Source organism: Cyprinus carpio, chromosome B23, assembly GCF_018340385.1.
Source record: "Cyprinus carpio isolate SPL01 chromosome B23, ASM1834038v1, whole genome shotgun sequence".
NCBI lineage: Eukaryota > Metazoa > Chordata > Actinopteri > Cypriniformes > Cyprinidae > Cyprinus > Cyprinus carpio.
The window spans coordinates 11,287,048-11,304,476 of NC_056619.1; the positions used below are offsets into that span (position 1 = coordinate 11,287,048).

General features: G+C 37.1%; 1 protein-coding gene across 2 annotated transcripts in view; it reads left to right on the plus strand.

Annotated features, from left to right (window-relative positions):
• Positions 1-17,429, plus strand: part of LOC109048654 (nucleolar protein 4-like) — a 104,154-nt gene that overhangs the window by 75,823 nt on the left and 10,902 nt on the right. The gene's annotated exons all lie outside the window — the stretch shown is intronic.

Sequence of the window (17,429 nt, forward strand, 5' to 3'; positions counted from 1 at the left end):
TCTTAAGATGCTAATGGACCCTTCCGGTCCTCCAGTGTATGTAGAGAGGAAGAGAATGAGAAGAAGAAGAGAATATGAAAGAGGACAGATAGATGGGGAGATCTCTGAATAGACTGCTGAGTCACACACTTAAGAAGCATAAACCACAGGAAACCTGACCCTCACACACTTGCAATCAACCTTCACCACTAATATGCCAGTGTGTGTGTCTTAGGATGCAGGATTCGCAGTTGATTCGGCATTGTTCGCTGAAGAGAAGATGACTGAATTTATGATTATCAGTGGCTGATCTACAGTAGAAACGTCTCTCAGTGGTCTCTCTGACATCCCTCTCTCTGTAATCCTCTGTGCTGGAACGTGAAGAGGGGAGGGGTTAATATGTTTTGACAGAGGCATGTGACTGCCCACCCTAAATGAGGAATCGCTGCCCGCGGCCACACTCCCACTCCATCCCACTGTGTAATTAAATTTAACATTTTTGTAAGCTACAAAACAGCGTACAGTCACTTTACTGCACATTTAAAGAGACATACTCTTGCAGTAGCATCTGTTCGGAAACAGTCAGGGTCGGTGTAGGATTCCAGTAAACTGCTGTTTAGCAATTTAAACAGATACATTTCCACACGCATGACAAAACAGAGCAGAACTGAATTACAAGAGAAACTGAGCTGACCGAAGACATTCACATTCTTTACATAAACTACAAACACATACAAACAGTACATAAATTTAAATAATATTTATTTAATTATTTTTGTGTGTGTGTGTGTGTGTGTGTTTGTGTGTGTGTGTGTGTGTGTGTGCGTGTATATAACCTACACATACATACATACTGTACATAAATTTAAATAATATTTATTTAATTATTCATTTAGATGTATGTATGTATATATGTTATATAGATAATTCTAAAATAAAAAATCTAAATATGTAGGCGTGTGTGTGTATATACAGTACACGCACATACATATATTAAATAATTTATTGTATTAAATTTGTGTGTGTTTGTAATGTATGACTAAGAATTGAATTTATGCTTACTATATTATTGATTACTTTTATTAAATAATAAAATTATTTATTAATAATAATAATAATAATAATAATAATAATAATAATAATAATAATAATTAATAATATTAATATGTGACGCCAGTATTGAGAGGTGACACTGAGTTGTTTAATCTCTGGTGTTCTACACAGCACGTTAAACAACAACAACAAATAATTTGTTATCTGTTGACAGGAAAGGTATTTGTGCTCTTTGGCCTAAACCACCCCCTACCCCTCCATACTCTCTCTCTACAGCCATCTCATCCTTTTGTTTTTTTGGCTTTTCTTTTTCTTGTGCATTCTCCTTCCCCACCCTGGTTTCGGTATTGCATGTTAGAACAGCTTGTCTTTGTCCATGTCCGCATGTGGGCTAAGATGCAATAATTCAATCTCCCCCTGCACTTCCAGTATTCCTCCTTTCTCTCTCAAGACCACTGCAGGAGGAAGATTGTTCCTTTAACACTGCAAATGTTCCTCGTACCCTCCCCCCACCCCTCCACCAGCACCCTCTCTTACTCTCAGAGTGGTGCATTGCTAAATACCCCCATCTCTTACTTTCCATACCCTCTGCTTCCTGCGTATCCCTTTCCTCTTGTCTCTTATGCCCTCATGTCATCTGCTCTTTCTCAATCCATTTGTCCTCTTCATTTTGGCCCAGCGCCAGGACGTGCACCTGTATTCGGAGACAAACGGAAGGTGCGGATGGTCCGCAGAGCTCCTATTGTGTCAACTCAACTTGAGTTGGTGAACGTGCTTGTGTATACTTGTAGGTTAAGCGTGTCGGGGCGTTAATATGTATAGGGCTTCCTACCAAAAGCTATTTCAGAGCAAATTCGACCCACGTTTCGTATTGGAAATCATTGCTTGTTTTGAGTAGCACTACAGACTTGTAAATGAGCATGTGTGTGACGAGAGAGAGAGCAAGTAGAGGTTAGCAGCACCTTATTTTCTCGCTAAACTCTTCCTGTCTCTGGGATACAATATTCATTTGATATGAAATGTGACTGTGTGAAGTAAGCTGCTCAACCTGTTGTACATCTGCTCTCCCTTGTGTCTAAAATAGAGGAACACTTGTACATTGCGGAGCTGCAAAGAATTGTGGGTAATTACCAGGGGCGTAGGAACTATATGAAAAGTCGGGGGCACATTATAAAACCTTATCAGCCTGGATCATGAATATTAATAGGGTGATATAAGGTGAAGCCAGCAACAACAGATTTGCTGAAAAGCAGATAAGTGGGCGCCAGCCATTTATGCCAATTGCATGTGCATTAGTTTAACAGTAAACTGTTGGCTTCTGTTTGGTCTCTTAAATCTTGATTTACACCTAAACCTACCAAACTAACTGCAAATATTACAATCAACTATATTAAACTCAGATTATAGATATTATGTGCCACTGTTGCTATCTGCCATCTTGTCCGACAGCTACCACAGTAACAGCAATAAGCTCAATGAATTCCATTAAAGTACTTGTTTTGCATACCAGAAAATCTGTCATGTCCGACGCTGTATGCATGGCTTGCACGTTTCACGTTATATTGTCGGCTCAGAAAATATGTAAATGTGAGATGTGGCAAGACTTCCGCATTCAGAAAAAGGTGGAATAGATTGTGTTTTATTAAAGTCTACACCAGTGGTGTAGTCCTACTGTTTACTGTTACCCAGTCGACCCCCCCCAACCCCAAAAGAAAAAAAAATCACAAAAGTAATTTTTTTTAAACTGTTGGTTTATAAGCACTTTATATAGTTCTATATACTTTATGTACTTTATATAGTGCTTTATATATCTTACAATTTAAAAAAAAGTCACATAACGTACATGTAATCACAAAAGTCATTACACTTTTTGATCAGGCATTGTTCGTGACACTGTCAACTTTTTTATTTTCACACAGCAACCAAGAAAAACAATAGTGATTGCTGACCAAAAAATGGAAGGCATGTGACATTTTCTTACAGATTAGTGCAAAATCTCATTCTTAACTATACACATACATAGAGCACATCACATATGGTAAACACATAAACTCAAAAGTCCAAACGCATGATGCTCAAGAATCATTAAGGTTTGTTATAGTGTTCAAGGCACCATTGCATTTTTAGCATTGCCTGCCAGTCCGTCAATTCCACAAAAAACAGAATAATAACCACATCAATCCACAAAACACTGACCTGCCAGTCCGTGCATGCTACAAAGAACAGACTGAGATCCACATGTAGCTTTGGACGACTGATAACAGAACAGACAAACAGTGGGTTGATTCTGGCACAAGACACTGTCTGTTGTTCTGTTTTTGTATATGTGTGCGCACACACACTTTATGACTACTATTAGCAAGGCTACAGAGGTACACTGTGCTGAGCTGAACAAGGGAGGAATGGTTCTTCACGGCATGTAATTTTGTCATTCCTTCAATCTCATGATAGACCCTCCTCTCCCCCCCAAGTTCTTTCCTCCATCCCCCTCTCTCTCCATCTCCTACGCTAAATGCTCTATTTGTTTCTGCCCTCAGCACAGTCATAACTATTCAGAGCATAAAAATGGCTGCACACGCTAAAGAAACATACCCTGACACTTTTCAGTTAGCTGTCTCTCTCCTCCACACCTCCATATCTCGCTCATGCCCTGTCTCTCGCTCTCATTGTACAAATATGGCACTCAGAAAAGATGGAAAGAGGGGAACAAACTGTGACAGAGAGAAAGTCACTGCCTTGGGCACTTTCTGTCTTCATTTCTCTTATTCCATCTCTCGTTCTCTCTATCTCTGTCCCTTCCCCCTTCCCTGTCTTTTTCCTAGGGAATTGGGTGAAAGGCCAATGGAGAGGCTGGGCAGTGCTTTCACAGGCCTGTCTACTCGCATCCTATTACCAGCTGAACTGCTGCCCAGATTCAGCATCTCAGCTGAGCTGACCGCAGCTCTACTGTACCTCTAGCCTGACCTCCTCTCATTTACAATGTGGCTCAGGCCAGCCTCTCAGACCGCAGGGTGATTTTTCTGTAGCGCTTTCGACTTGTAAAGGCATGAAGATATTACTGTGACAATGAAATGGAAGTAGCGACATATCTTTTTTTTTCCTGTTTTGTGACATACATTTGAGTGTAACTTGGTTAATTGGTTCTGTGCATAGGTTGATTAGATTTTGAAATGTTTCCATTGCACTCTAACATGAGCTTGCAGGACAGGGTTAAAGTGACTAAATGAATGGAGAATTCCTGCATATGTCACCATATTTACTACCAGAAGGTCCAGTTATGATATGCTGACTTTAAGATATTCTAAAATGTAATATCATGGTTTTCTATAAATCTGATTCTAAAGGCAAAGCTAAACATTTTAGTTTCTGCCAAAGTACCACACTTACTTGTGTGAAATTATACAGCAGATCAAAATCAGTAAATCAAAATGCACTGCAACTTAAGTCCAGAGTATGTTAGGGTATGCATACAGTATACATGATATAAATTTCATCATAAGCATAAGTCAGATTTTTATTTCTATACTTTGTATGCTCAGGTTGTACATGTACCCTGAATGATTTTTATTTACTTTTTGTATTTATTTATTTATTTAGTGCATGTGTCGAGCTGCTGGGTTCATGCATGCTATCAAATAGAATATATTTTGAAAGGCTATGCGTTCAGCTGTATATATAAGTATATACGTTTGCATCAAAACTGGAGTATATTGTGGGCTTTACAGTACATTCAATGCAATGTGTGTTTTTTAGGAACTGAACCCATGACCTTGGTGTTGCAAGTGCTGTGGTCTTCAAGTTGATCTACAGGAAATTAAAGAGCAATTGTATCGTTTTAAGATTTTGTCTTGGTTACAATAACAAGAAGCATTATGAACTAACGTGAAGTGTTTGTGAAACCATTTTTATGTAAATTGTACATTAATGTAGAGATTATTTATAAAACTATTAGAAAAAACTAAAAAGTGTAAATAGTTCACAAATCTTATTTTACATAAATTTGTGCAAGAAATAGTCTGATGGCATTTTGAAAACTATGGTTAAGACTTTTTTAAGAGATGTGGTAGAAAATCAAGCCTTACCTTTATGATAACTGGTGTACTAACTCACACACACACACACACACACACACACACACACACACACACACTCCATTTTCAAAAAACTTAATTCTGTTTAATTTATAAGCTTGTTTCCTCATGGGACCAAAAAATGTCCCCACAAGGATTTTGGATACTTCCATCTTTTTGTGGGGACATTTTGTAACATATAACGTATGGTATACATGAACCACACACAAACACAAACAGTTACTATACTGTATAAACTGTACTGACTCGTGTAGTGTATCTGGGCTCTTGGGTCTCCTGTATTGAGGTATTACAGACAAACAGAAACAGCCCACTTATTACAACCCAGAAAACTCTCTGTTCAAAAGAAGCACCAGCAGTCCTAAGAGAGAGACGAGGAGGAGAGGAAGGGGGAGGGAAGCAGAGATTAATAAATGACTTTTTTTTATTAAATGTGAAAGGGTTTTTTGAGCCCCTCTCTAATTATCTCTGCTTAGTTTGGAGCCCAAACTGGGGAATTTCAGCCAGGCCCATTAAATCTACCTGATTACCGTCTCTCATCAGCTGCACCATTAGGATTTACACACTGAGTGTGTGAGGGGCATAGTTACACTTCTTAAAATCAAATCCTTCATTCCTCATGTAGCTGTGCATGGCCTTAAGGGAATAGCTCAACTAAAGATGAAAACTCTCTCATTGTTTTCTCACCCTCATGTTTCTCCAGACCTGTATGACTATGTCTTTCTTCAGTGGAATACAAAAGCTGAATTTCTGGAGAATATTCTGGCCACACTTTTTAGTATATTTAAAGTCCATTCCCAAGAAAGCATCATAAAAGTGATTTATAACAGTGGATATCAACCTTTTTAGACTTAAAGGTAAATTTTATCATACTTTTATTGTGCTTTTGCATCCTTTTTGAGGCTTAAAATCTCCAGTCTCCATTCATTCTAACTGAAAATTGTACAACTGAAAATAGCGACCTAATTTCTCTTTTAGGTTCCATAGACATAGGGAGAGTAAATGATGACAGAATTAAAAAATTTTTGGTGAAGGATAGCTTTAGGTTTCTGTTTTATTAAGCCCAGAATATTTGAGAAGTCCATCATGTGTGAACATTTGTGAGCACATGCTGAGTCTTGCTCAGGGACGCTGCTCTTCCCAGGTGTCTGAAGTGAAGATTATCTGCTGTGTCAGGGGCACCAAGACAGTAAAGGACAAACCCAATAAGATCAACCTCTCTCTCTTTCTTTCTTTCCTCCACCTTCTGTCATTCCAGCACAGACTGGCTTTTACCTCCATCTGTCTCTCTGGCCTCTCGGCATCTTCATTCTGTGTCTTTGCACATTCCCACCCATTTAAAACCTCTCTTCTTCCTCTCTCACTCTGCTGACCTGTTCCTCTCTCTCTTTTGGGTATGGTACAGCTGTCACTGCTACAACGCTGGGGGTTTCGGCGGGGTGGGTGGGGGGGGTTGTTGCTATGGCAATGCCAGGCCTTATGCCGGCATGGGGAGCAGCTCGTGCCGCGTCTTAGCAGGATAATCCATTGTAATCCCACAGAGGGGAGTCCGACACACATACGCATCCGCGCACACACTCCCTGCAGGGCGGCTGGGGAAGTAGAAGTGAAAGAATTAGCATCTGTTACTGCTTGTGCTCAGGTCAGCTCCACTGAGGCTTGGGGAAAAAAATAACTACCAGGTCTTGTGTAAAAAAATAAATAAAAAAACACCGGGTTCAAACCCACTGCATACATGAGAAGTGAAACAGTGCTGTATGATCAGTCTGACTGTTCCTCTCAAGTTCTCAAACTGTCTTGTGAGTCATGTCACAGTGATTGTATGTACAAGATGAACAGCAACACAATGCTGCCAATGGCTATGTTTCCATCAACCTATTTTTATGCACATTTTGGGATATCGCATAAAAAAACGCTGGATGGAAATGCCAAGATGCACAAAAATTCTAAAAATGTGCATAAAAAAACTTGTACGCTTACACAGCATAAAACTGAACCAACCAACGGACCGATCTCATTGCACAGATTTGTCATTCTAAAATATTTAAGCAAAGTCTCGTCAAAGTGCTTCATTATAATTAACTCCCTGAACTGCGTTCCCAAACAGCAAACAGCTTGTAACACTCCAAAGACAAAGAAAAACTTGAAATTGCATCATATGACCCCTTTAAATGGGTTACTCACTGCTGGCAAGATAGGGTAATAAAAGTTCACTGTCTATTCAGTAGAAGTATCTATTCGAGTTTTGATTTTAAATTGATGCTAAGTGACAGAGACATAACATACGCTGATGAATAAATGAGGATATCTGGGTGCAGGTAACACAAAAAAAGTACACATTGTAAATACTACTGAAAACTGATGGTCTGAGCTTCCAAGTTGAGGGAATATTACTTAAAAGAATAATTTGAAATTCTGCCATTGTTTATGTCACTCCAAACCCTGAAGTGTTTTTTTTTTTTTTTTTTCTCCATAGAGTGAATGTCAGTGGGGTCCAGCGTTATTTCGTACTCCACTGATTTTCATTGTATGGACAAAAAACAGCTGAAACAGTCTTCAAAAATTGTTTTTTCACAGAAAATGAAAATCATACAGGTTTGAAATGGCATGAGGGTGAGTAAATGATGAGAATGAGGTTTTTACCTGAGCAGAAAGTTGCATTTGTGAGTTTTAGCCTCCAAACTGTGGACATATCACTATAACATCCATAATATATACACTCTTAATTGCACTTCTTTCTTATATGCTGGTATGCTGGTATACATATGCACGCACATTCAGTATATTATTTGGAAAAACAGACATTCTTATGCATGAATATATACATGCATAAGCGTGCGCGGGTGTAAAGAGCTCTGTTCTTTGTCTGAGTGTGTGCGTGAATGAAACAGTGTATTATTTGTTTGTGGCAAATGGAATCCAAGTCACATCATGTGAAGTCTCATGGTCTCATAAATTAGCCATTGAGTGAATTGAGTGTATTTGTTTGTGAATGCATTTTGATTTGTTAAAATACAGTGACAATTTGGACACTTAATTCAATTCAATTCAATTCAAGTTTATTTGTATTGCACTTTTTACGATACAAATCGTTGCAAAGCAACTTTACAGAAAATTAAGTTTCTACAATATTTAGTATTAGGTTATCAGTGGTGAAATGTATGGAAAAATCAATTGAAGACGTAATCAAACAGACGATGAACAATATTAACAGCAATTATTATATGATACATTCAAACTTATAGCAAAATTTGAGGTCCTCTTCTCAGGTGTTCTGGATCCAGACTGGAGCTTGTGTAAATTCCTAGTTACATCCCGTGGCAAAAAAGAGAAACAAATAGAGACATAATTAGCGTAGCTGCTGTTCGAACCAAGCAAAGTCGATTAGTTTAACCCAAGCTAAAGAATAATAATGCACATTTGATCAGATATAACTGCAGTACAAGATTATGAGATGCATTATTTGAATGCTTGGCCAAAGAGGTGTGTTTTTTTAATCTAGATTTAAACAGAGGAATTGTGTCTGAACCCCGAACATCATCAGGAAGGCTATTCCAGAGTTTGGGAGCCAAATGCGAAAAAGCTCTACCTCGTTTAGTGGACTTTGCTATCCTAGGTACAACCAAAAGTCCAGAGTTTTGTGACTTAAATGCCTGGACATTGTAGCATTAGATCTTTATGCTTTTTAAATACTTTATATTACATGGATTAAAAAAAATAATATATATATACTGTGCTTGAGCCTGTGCATTTCTGTGCACATTTTATCATGTGTGTTGAAGCATGTGTAAGTGTTTGCATGCTGTGAGTTTTGGCATGCTCATGCGTGCACGTGTGTGTGTGTGCATGTGTGAAGGCCCACATGGCTAAGTAGTATTTTTAGCTCTATGATTCATGCTTTAGTTGTTCTGATGTTGTAGAATTGAGCTTATTGAATGGTGAACTAGATTTCCATGTGGTCCGCTGTCCCCTGCACACTGCAGGAGCTACAGGCTATGCTGCTTGCATGACATAGTTTAATTGAATTTATTGGCCCATTGCTGCATTAAAGAAACAATTCCCTTAATTAATGCCATGCTTTATCAGTAGCGTTTATTTAAATCAATGTTCTCAGACCAGACTACAATGAAAACATTGATTTATACTGGCTCCTGTAAAATATGAAATTGCTGTTGTAGATTAAATCATATTGATTAAAATGTTTGTGCATAATCCTGAGAAGAATCAGTGTTTAGGCCAAGTAAAGTTTGATGTGTGGTTCATTTTAATTAACAAGTTATTACAAACAATGTAGAGGAGTGCATATTTCTTTGATTTGATAAGAATGAGACTTGAGTTCACTGTTTTGAGTGGCCAATCAGCTTTTCTAATGCCCACGGAGAACTGAAAAACCGAACTGAATATACTGTACAAGCTCTGTTTCAAAACTTAGCATGCAGCTCACTCAGACACCATCCTTACTGAATTCAATGCTGTAAGGGAGTGATTTGAAATGCTTTACATAGGCATGAACACTGCACAGCCTTTGTGCCACAAAAAAGTACTGCTACATTGGGAAAAACAAAAACAAAAAAAATGTAGGATTTAATTTGAAACCATTTTCATTCAGAAATTGTTAGTAAATTTTGCAAATACTTAAAGTACTAAGAAATGGCAACCAATATGCCATGCAAAATTTTGAAGTAGAAAGTCTAAAATAATGTTCTCTTGAAAATCAGATAGTCCAGTGGTCTTTGTTGTATTGACAACTTTGAAAAATCGCATTTTACAGTGGGAGAGGTCTCATTTACCTTTGTACTTTAAATCCTGCAGGCTAAACACAGGTGCATGTGAGGCATTGGATTTTGCTTCAGACTCAAGTCTGTTAAATTTTGAACACACAGATTCACTGTGTTGACTGATATAAAGCTGCTTAATTTGGAAGTGAATCAGTTCTTCATGCATACTGTTGGTAATGGACCACCTGTGTCTGCAATGTTTTGGTTATGTTACCCTACAAGTGATTTCATTAGTTTGAAGTTAGCATGTTGCTAACAAGTAGCACAAATAACACGTAAAACAGTACATTTTTTTAACTAGAATGAACAATATTATTGATATATTTTCCAGTATTGAATGAATTGTGTGTTTATAGGCAAGATTTCACACAACTCGATCTTGATGAATTTAAAATTTGGTGTGACATTATTTTTGGAACATAGCCATAGTGTGTGTGTATAAATGAAAACTGGATGTCTCAAAGCGAGGGAGTATTGGTTATGTGTGTTTGTGGTTTTGTATAGGTGTGTGTTAAGGAAGTATTTTATGATGAGTTTGTTGGCAGCTGGTGGCTGATGCAGCACTCTGCTCTTCCCGCCTGCCCTCTGCCCCCACACCCCAGGGGAATCATGGGTAAAGCATTGATTGACTGTCTGTGGACCATCCTCACAACCTGACAGCAACTCAACAAGCCTGGTTTCAATCAGCATGTTTGTGTGAGTGCCCTTGTGCCTGTTAGACCCTTGCCCTCTTAAACACACACACACTCCAGTGTTGTCCTGTCCCCAGTGCGCTAAATGCCCCAATGAATCACTGTGACATTCAGAGCAGCTGGACCGCACTGTCAGCTCTCTCTCTTTCACTTCCAGTATCCAAGCTCCTTTTTTTTTTTAGAAGAGCCGAGAGTAGAGGAGGGGTGGTGCAAGCAGACAGGGTGGGTCTCTATTGTGCAGAAGTGAGAGAAAGTGGTCGAGATGGAGGGATGGGGGTGGAAGAGGGAGTGAATTTCCCTCCTTTGCATCAGTTGTACTTTAGATATACAAACATATATGTAAACTTAAACTAAATATTATTTATACAAAATGTATATACAAAATGTTATAAGTAAATATGTGTGTATTTATGTATTTATGTGTATCTATATGTGTATATTATACATGTGCATGTATATACATTTTATAATTTGTCTGCAATGTTCCTCATAATTTGCTATATGTATGTGTGTGTGTGTACAGTGTGTGTGTTTACATACATAACATTACATAAAAGAGAACAAAAATAATTTTATTTTGTATTTTATTAACATTATTTTTATTTTATTTAATATTTTAAATAATAGTTATACATTTTATTTTGTATTTTATTAACATTTTTTTTTATTTTATTTAATATTTTAAATAATAGTTATACGTTTCATAGTGTTTTTATGCATTTTTACATTTATTCCAAAATAATAAAGGCAGTAATAATTTGAACAATGTTTTTGAACAATATTCTGCACCTTTGTATTGTAGAACATTATGAAACAGTATGCAATAACATATTGAGTGTAAATTATAATTTTGATTCAAATTATTAAATGGATGCCACCGTATTGGGACAATATAAGCCCTCCCTACACTTACCCGATGTGATATAAAATTTGAAAATGGAGAAAAAACTTCAGTAAAGGGTGGAATCATACCCGGGTCAATCGCATCAAAAATGACTTTGGGTGAGTTGTTTACTTAATATTTTGTCAATAATGACATAATTTTCTTCATTCAGGCCGAGAGCTTGCATGAAAACAAGAGGCAGGATTTACTGCATGAACCAATCACATCCATTCATAACTGATCATATCCAATTATAGCACGATGGAGGCATTGCCTCCTCTCATGTGGTTTTCCCCCATTCATCTCAGTTACAACCAAGTAAAGGCACGGCACACTAAAGGGTCTCTGTTGTAAGTCTATGGGCCGAAGGGAGGCATGCCTCTGCTGTAACTTTACCTGCGGAACTCTCAATTTCACATATCAATCCCACCAAAACCACTCAGTACTATACTCTTAATTTCACATCCCAAACCCACCAATATTTCTCCAGACTTTTTCATTATTAAACCTTCATTAATAAAAAAAAATTCAACTCATCAATTCTCAAAATTTGCGGTGATATTTGCGGCAATTCTTATTGTTTTGCAGTGAAAATATACACAGACAGACAACATTCTTCTAACATTGTTTTGACGTTTCTGACTTCTACAGAAGGTGCCACCAGCACCTGACAGTAAAGCACTCACCCTAATCCCACACATACATCTCGGAGATGTCTATTTGATGTCTGCCTTTACATATGCAAGTTGTATTTTTAAGAGTGTTTGCTCATCTGCAATACGTCTCTAAGACATTTATCAGATTACACAGTAGATGTTTCACACAGATCTTTAGCGGGCGTCTTACAGATATACTTGTGCTGTCTGGTTAGTTGAGATGCAGATAAAATTTACTTTTATTACTGTCATTCATGATATCTAAATATAATAGATACAAATATATATATATATATATATATATATATATATATATATATATATATATATATATATATATATATTAGGAATTGGAAATGACTAATAAACCTATAAGTACTTCTCTGCAGCCATCTACTAGTAATAATTTAATGTTTTTTTTTTTTTTTTTTTTTTTTTTTTCAAATAAAGTGTTTGCTTTCCTATATTATTATAACTTTTAGTTTTATAAATGGGGGCAACTTATGAAGGATGAACAAATAATTCATCACATTAAAATTTCAAATTCGGTAATATTTAAAGCTTTGACTCAAAAACATTAGAGCATTTTTAATACAAATTGTTCCTGTAGTTTTACTTTGTTAAATCCATGGTGAATGGTGGTGATTTAAGTTTATTGAACAATGTTTTTCCTGGTTTCCACATCAGTGGCGTTTGTTCTGATGTCTGTAGCTTTAGCAGAATTCTGCACAGAATTTGAATGTTTCTCACAAGATTTCACAGAGATGTTATTGATTCTGTGGCGAATTCGACTGCTTTCTTCACTGTATCTCCCAGCGCTGTGTATAACGGTGTCGCATGATAAACTGAGCAGATAAACGGTTTGCACTGCGTTGCCCAAACGAGTAGCGCAGGTTCTTTCCGCTTTCCGTTCGTTCGTCCAATGTAGCTCTTGTAAATCGGTCAAGATGAGAACGCAAGGCTGTTCATTCCATTTTGGAACTTAGAAACAACCTTTCTTTGACTGAATGTGCGTAGTGATTTCATCACGGGACGCGTCTAAGCCCAAAAGTAAATTCAGTGATCGCAGAATCACAAAATCCTGGATAATGTTTACATTCTCACACAATATTTATAACAAACACCATAACATCAAATAATTTTAATATAAAACATAAAATTATATCACAATAATATAATATAAATTACACTACACTACACTAACACTACAATTATGTAATATATTAAAATATATAATGTAATATAATATTAATAAAATGTAGATAGATAGATAAAAAACTATGAATACAAAATTTGTGTGCAAGTATGTAGTCATATGTATTTAAGGTAGGGCTGTCAAATGATTAATCACAGTATTCATTCAAAAAAAAATTCTTCTAGCAAATAAGGAACATTGCAAGCAGTTTATCATGCACATTCTATTAAAAATTATAATTATAGTTAATTTATGGTGTATTTATAAATAAGTACTGAGTGCTATGCTTGGCTGTTAGACAGTTTTCACCATGAAAATCTGGTGTGTGATTTGTCATTGAAGCAACCCATCGACTTGTGCTGGTCTGGAGAGATGAGGGACGAGGAGGGAGAATCTGTAAGAAATGTGTGTGGTAGGTGTGCGGCAAATAAGATTTTATTAGACTGCAGTTGGGTGGGGGTTGACTGACGGGCTCAGGCTTATCAGAGGAGCACACTAATTGGAGGTCATCCGCATGAATTAAAAAAACAGTCAATTACTGCACAAGAAAAGAGCCGATCATCTCTCATTTCCTTCTGCTTGCTGCCACCCTGTTTAGATGCCTAGTACATATGTGTGGGGGGTTCAGAAAGTACACCGTCTATCCTCTCAGCCAATAAGCACACGGACAGCACCCCTTGATGAAATGTTTGTGTTATGGTGACTCCTCACAGGCCCTGCTGTGTAGACTGGATCATTACGCCTGATTGGTCGTTACTGAGATTCTGAGACAGGAAGCACAGCAGTGCTATCGACTGTTATGCCTGCACCACTCTGCGTGTCTGTGTGTCACATGCAAACACACACACCTGCTAGAGTAATCGTGGCAATAAACATAGCGACAATCACTCGGCCCACTGTTTTGTTTCCTCAGAGATGTAGATTTTTTTTACAGTTAACATTGAATAGAAATAGAATGAGTTTTTAAAACATTACATGAAATACAGTATTTAACATGTTTTAAACACCCTTAACTATTGTATTTGTAGTATGGGCAGAATTTGAGTCTAAAAGCATGGATGGATGGAGGATGTTCAGACACAGTCGGCTTGTCTGTATGGCTTTTACTCTGGATGATTAAAAGGGGAACTCTCTCCGCAGGAGTGAACTGGACCAGGGCCAGTTGACTGACATGAGCCAGGGCTAATCATATTTCACGCTTGTCACGCGGTTAAGTGGTTTTATTGGCTGTCATTATTCGCATTGAATGAGAAAGGAGAGCTTTAGGGAGCTGCCACCTGCTTTTAGGGATTCATATTGTGTTAAAGAGGTTATCAAACTCCCTTCCACTGGCCTTGATATAAAGCACAAGGTGCCTGTTTTTCTGAGCTGGTCTGAATATTACACTTCTATGATAAAGCAGCTCCCATCAGTCCAGTTATCTCAGAGATTAATTTTGTGTGGACGTACAGCTAATGCTCCAAAGCGACACTGGCCAGTTGACTTTTTTTAGTTTGAGCAATATTTTAACCTATATTAATGCTTTTCTCCTTGGTTATCAGGTTTCTAACATACTGTATGGTCTACTGATAAATGTCATAATTTGGTGGGCTTGTGTTGAAAGTAATTTATTAATATTGTTTGCATATATTACTAAACTCATTTTCATGTTATGATTGATCAAAACATAAAGCATAAATAGAATGGCACAATATTAATTACATTTTTAGTATTAATATTATTAATTTCTATCATTGTATAAACTACCGTTTGGAGTCTATAATGATGCATGTATAGGCATCTATAATGTTAGCCTATAAATGCTGTTCTTATGAAATTGCTATTCATTAAAGAATCCTGAAAAAAATGTATCATAGTGTCCACAATTAAGCAGCACAGCTGTTTTCAACATTGATTATGGTGGATGTTTCATACTGGTGGTGGTTGAGGAGAGACCTCCCACATGATTGTAAAGCGCTTTGGGTGTACAGCCATACACAATAAAGCGCTTCATTTACTCATTCATTCATTCATTTATTCACTATAAAAAGAAATTGTTCTTGAGCATGAAATCAGCAAATTAGAATGATTTCTGAAGGATCATGTCACACTGAAGACTGGAGTAAGTATACTGAAAATTCAGCTTTGCATCACAGGAATAAAGTACATGTGACAATATATTTGAATAGAAAACAGTTATTTTACATTGTAATAATATTTCACAGTTTTCAAATACAGATTATGAGAGATCTTATGAGACTTATAAATATAAATAAATATAAATCATATACATACTTAAAAATTCTTTAAAATATCTCAATTCACTCGCCGTTGACAAGTGTGGCAAAAAGTGAATATCGGAGCCTGTGTGCACATGTCAGGAAGATCGTACATAAGTGCCAGTGTAACTGCCAACCATTTGCAAGCTGGTCGAAACATACCCGAGAGAAACGCAGCGGCAGCCTCGGCCCAGTATCTGCACTTCAAAAGCCTGACTGCTGCAGCCGTTTCCTGAGCAGAGCCAAGCAAATAGTGTATTCAGCACATCACGGCACATAAGAGACACATCCACCGCAGCGCCTGCTCACACACTCACACATTTTATGGACATTACACTGGGAGCTCTCATCTGTCATTCAAACACCTTTCCTGAAAGACCAGTGAAGGAGGGAATGGCAAGAAAAACTGTGAGAGTGTGTGTGCGAACACTTTAGAGCTTTTTAGCAGAGCTGGCAGGCATTAGTCCGGCCTTCCTCTCCCTGCATGAATACTCTTTATACTCCAATAAATATGCGTCTGTCTCTGCCATGCTCACCCCTACACACATTCAATGTCTCTTTTCTGCCTCTCTCACTTTCTGGCTTTTTCTTCCATCCCTCTTTCTTTCTGCCTCTCTCCCTTTCCATAACACCCAGCTTTCTTTTATCTTCCTCCCTCTCACATCCTCTCATCCAGTGTCCTCCACTGATAATTTCACCATCCCCCCATCCTCCTCTCCCTTCCTCCATCGATGTTCAATGCCCCGGACTCTGACCTGCTTCCCGCTGCCCTCGTTCCCCTAACTCACTTTGCATCACCCCCTCCCTCTTTTCATCCAATCTCCATCCCTCCTTTTTCAACCGGCCTGTGCCCTCTCCTCTACATCCAATCCATCCTGTCCTCTCTCTTTTTCTTCCCTCTGTCTCTGTTTTTCCTGCTGGCACTGTATGCTGACCCCAATTCTGGCCTTGCTGTTGTTTTCCCCCTATAGCTTTACACACGTCTTTCTTTCCTTTCTTATTTTCACAGTTCTTTATATCTAGATTTGCCGCATTAGTTTGCTGAGGTATCTGTTTGTATGTGATTATGAGATTATGAGAGTATGAGATTATTTTTTGGAAAGTCAGTCATGGTTTATATTATTACTTGTGAATTCAAATTCAGTAAAAATATATTATAGCTTATATTTATATTAAATGCAGTTTAATGAACTTAACAGTGATTTTTGACCCACTTAGGTGCAATTTAAGCACATATTTATGTAATTTCATAATTACTTGTTTTTGAAATAAGGTTAAGTGCCCAAATGTACTGACAAGCATTTATAGTAAAATGTACTTTCATGTCATTTCTACTGAAACTTGCACTGTATGCCATGAATAGAAAAATATTTGTAATTGCACATTTTTATAATGAAGTTGCAATTTAGTACATTTAAAATATATTAACTGTATATTAAAATATATTAATATTATATTAACATTATTTTGAATAGCACACTACAATTACAATTATTATGAAGTACTTTACATAAGGATAAATATTTGCCATTTTTACAAAATTCACTTGTGTGTTTAGAAACAGTCATGGAAGTTTTTTCTATTTAAGTACACTTAATTAGCTTTTTATTTAATTAATATTATATTACCTGCAAGCACAGTTTTTTAAAAATATACTTGATATAAAGTAGACTACAAATACACATTCAATTCAGTTAAGCACACTTTTATTGTTGAAAAATATACATGTCATGTATACATGTCATTTCTGAAAGGAACACTTCTTCATTTTCTCAAAATCCACAAAATGTATTGCACTTGTATATCAGGGTTGTGTATTTAAGCACAGGGGTGTATGTTTCCGT